Here is a 4,402-nt window from a genome sequence, read left to right as displayed (position 1 = left end):
GGTGGCAAATCCTTGCAGATCTGCCGATACCAGGAAACTCTAGCAGCTACATTTTACCCCTCTGTTGTCCCTGTTCCAAAAAGACCTAACTCTCTCCTGCTTCCTCTCTTCCTCCATCCAACTAGAAGTCCCACCTACTTGCCCAGTGATTGGCTCGTTTATTCATTAGGGGATTGGTTCACAAGAAGCCACCTGAGCACGTGACTCATTCCTCATTCCAGACAGCCTTTCCTGGGAGAGCAGAATTAACATAAAATAGAAGCAGCATAGAGCCATCCACAACAATGATATGCCTGATAAAACATATGCCTCTAAGTAGAAGAGGCATTCTCATGTCGGTTTCCTTGTTTCTTGTATTATTAGCCTCACCTCCAATCTCCATGAATCGTTTAAGGATAACTTTAAAAAAATGTGCCGAGATAATTCAGTCCATGTGATTACAATCTGCTAAATGTGATCTGATGATGAGTGGTGATTTCACTATCAACCTGTCTATTACAAAGTGTTCCCTCAGGAGACCTCATGATGAGTGATGCTGATATGTGGCCCTTCAAGAAAATCCTATTCATGTTATGCTTAAAATATGAGTTATGACTATTCATTTCTTTTTGGTTTAAGAATCGACATAAGCTCTAAAATGTGTTGTCCATTTTCTGGTGGGTTGGCTTCTGCCTCTCGTGAGGTATGCATCTCACTTTGGAAATGGTACATTGGGTCTAGATAGCACAAGTAAGAAAGCACTAAGGACAGTTGTTGAAGCTTTCCATTTGGAACCTGACTGTGATGCATTAGAGAATAAAACCCAAGGCTTGCATAAGGCAAGAAAACATGACATCGTATACGAGGGGGATTATGAGTACAGAAATTTTACTCCTGGTGCTTCCGAACAAAATTCAAACACAAAACTAGACAGTGCACAGGCCGGGAACAATTGCTTATCTGCACTGCTCTTTCAGGGGACTGAACTCCATTCTCAGCACCCATGGCTGGCAGTTTATAATTTTCTGTTGCTCCAGGTTCAGGCATCTAGTCTGGGCTCCACTAATACTCTAGTGTACACACCCCCACATAGGCACAGGCAATTAAAACAAAATCTTTAAATACATTTCACTGCTTTCATTTTTGGAATAGCCACAAGGAAAATAAAAGTCCTTATATCACTGATTTTTTAGCAAAACTTTATTATACTTTTAGTTCCAAGTCTGCTTCTATTATCTGTCCTCTTGTTGGTGCTGATGCTAGGGGTGGTATGCTCATGTTTTCTTGACACAAAAAGAGACCAGGGAGAGACCGAAGATGGGAGAGAAGTGTGGGAGGTCAAAAGAGAGAGGAGAAAGACAGAATTATAGTATTACCTTGAAAAAAAATACTTTTCCTCCTCTTTCTCTATCTCTGTACTCAGGTCTGGGTCACGAACCATATTCACATTTTCTAGAAGCTTCCAGAATACAATCACTTTGATTAAGAATTCGGCAGGCAAGTAAGGGTCCATTTTAAATGAGGAAGGAGAGGGTATTTCCCTGAATGCTGGCCATGCTGGCAATCTGTATTTAAGAAATGTTGTCCTTGGACACAGAAAGGGTGTTCTTTGAAGAATTTTGAAGAAACTCCCAAAGGTTAGAAAAGAATTATGGAGTTTCATTTGTGGTGGGAGGAGACCTCAAGACCTCACTGAAAAAAAAAGAAATGTGCACAAGATTGTCCATTATCCATTAGTGCTTTTTAGAGTTCATGCGAGTGCCTTTTCAGGTGAGGCTGTGTCGTGTGCTTCATATGGCACCGGCCCTACTTTGGAGAACAAACTTCTTGGATGGGTCATAAATCACATGGCATCTACTAACGTCCAAACGCTAGGGGATCATATGTTACCAAAATGTCACTGTAATCTTATTTATACATGGGGTTGTTCGTCTGAAAAACATTTCGTTTAGTTTTACAAATTGCCTATCATGTTTTTCTTAATAGCCCAACAGCCCAAGAACATGGTGACAATCCAGTAGAAATCTTGGCTTTGCTTTAAGCTATTTGATCTTATTATTATTATTTTTTTTGTTCTGAAACTTCTGGAAAACTTTTATTTCGAGGTTTTGTTAAATTATGAAATGTTTGATGGACATATTTCAATATTTTTTCCTATGTGTGAAAACCAGTAAAATGAATTATAAGTAACAATCTTAACCAAAAATATTCTCCTTAGCCAAAAGTTAAAAAAATAAAAGGACCACAGTAGAAATTAAAAGAATCAAATTAGGCTATATAAATTTAGCATAGAGGATATTTATATCTGTATTAACAGAAGGCAGTTAGATGGTTCAAAGCTTGTCATCAGTGTGTGAGTCATCGTTTCTGAAATGATTATCTGACCTGTTTATATATATATGTATATGTATGTATATATTCCTTAAGGGAGGGGAAAGGGGGAGGGGCAGGAGAGGAGAGGAGGGAGGATGAGGGAGGAGAGGAGGAGAGGAGATGAGAGGGAGGGAGGGAGGAGAGAGAGAGAGAGAGAGAGAGAGAGAGAGAGAGAGAGAGAGAGAGAGAGAGAGAGGTGTTCTTTTCTTTTTTCCATCATCTACTGGCTCAAGGGACCTTTAAAAAAATCTTTTATTAGTTCTTTCAGTGTTTCATACAAAGTGTTTGGGGCATATCTTCTCATTTTTTGCTAATTCTTCCCATACTCCCCTCCTTCTTTTCTCAGCCAGATTTGTGTACCCCACACCTTTTCACAGCCTCCAAGACCAATTTATGCTGCTCAAACATTCCTGCATGTGTGGTCTTTCACTGGAATATGGTCGACGTAACTATAGGCTACACTCTTAGAGAAAACCGTCTCTCCCTCTTCCAGACCAAAATTACCCATAGCTCCCTGGCTAGGTGTGGACTGTGTGTCCAGCTTCATTCTCCTTGATTGAACTGGACTTCAATCCAATTGATTGATTGATTGGCTTGGACTTGCAGAAGCATTATGCATGCTGTCACCATCACTGTGGGTTTACAAGAGGATTTTCTCGTGTATCCAGAAGACAAGATTTCCTTGTAGTCATGTATCTGCTCTGGCTTTCTCTCCTCCCATCTTCTCTCCCACAATGGTCCCTGAACTTTGATGAGGCAGGCTGTTGTTATAGGAAAATGAAAGTCTGGGCCTATATATAATCGGACAGTATATTGTCTAGTGTATGGAAACACATCCAAGCACCATGTCACATGCCAAGGAAGTGCTTTGCAAGCTTTTGGTTACCAAAAAGAAAACTTGATTTGCCTTAGGAGAGGTACTGAAGGGCTATGAGCAAGCACATATCAAGGGCCGGACAGTAAACTTACATATGGCTTTTGCTGGTAAGTGTATCAGTAGGAATGCAGTATTCAAGGACATGGCCTTACTTCAGTACAGATTAAAGGTAATTATTTGCCCTCAGGGCAGTTATACATACAGTCTTGTATAAGAAATAAATCAAGGACAAGTGCCGAGAGCCCTGCATGGTTCTGACGCATTGACAAAGGCTTTCACTTCTGACCATCCACTGTATTACAAAAGCAGCAGGGTGGAAGGAGGCATTTTAGGAAAAGCTGTTCCAAGCTGGAAAGAAATTGGCATCAGCCTCTAGGGGAACAAGAGAATGGAATGTTGTATGTAGGCTTTGATAGCAAATGGGCTTGTATTTGAACTCAGGACATACCTTTTATTGCACAGTATTTGATTGAACTTTTTCATCCCCCAAATGGGCAGGATAATGTATTTCTTAGTGCTTTATTGTGAAATTTATAATGATTTCCAGCACACACAGTAGGTGCTTGTATCAGAATTCTCTGGAGAAATACGTTCAGTAACACATATATATGTATGTATACACATGTGCATGAAAAGAAGATAAGGGGTTTGTATATGTATGTGTGTATATATACATATATGCATGAAAAGAAGTAGAAGGAAATTGCCATATGATTATGAGGCTAGCAGTGTTCAAGACCTACAATCTTCAAGGGCAGAAGCAGTTGATATTTTATGTCTAGTTGGAAGGCCAAGACAACTGATTGCCCACGGTAAGCAGTCAGGAGAAGTCACTCCTTCTCCATTGGAGGAAGGCCAGTCTTTTGTTATATTCATTCCTTAGTGTTAGGTGTTTTAACTGGGATAATATGAAGTCTCAAAGAAGTATTAATTAATTAATAAATAATGTTTACTCACAGTGATGAGGCCAAGGTCAATGTGCTTTACTCAGTCTTTTTGTGTATGAATGTATGCATGTGTGTGAGCAAGTGTGCATGTGTATGTGTGTGTGTGCATGTGTTTACATGTGTGTTTGTGGCTGTGTGTGTGTGAGTGTGTGTGTGTACAGTTGGGCACATGCCACAGCATGCATACAGTGGCAGAAGATCACTTCTACTCTCAGTCCTCACTGCC

Source organism: Mus musculus, chromosome 16, assembly GCF_000001635.26.
Source record: "Mus musculus strain C57BL/6J chromosome 16, GRCm38.p6 C57BL/6J".
NCBI classification, from domain to species: Eukaryota; Metazoa; Chordata; class Mammalia; order Rodentia; family Muridae; genus Mus; species Mus musculus.
Note: the sequence above shows the minus strand (reverse complement) of the source record.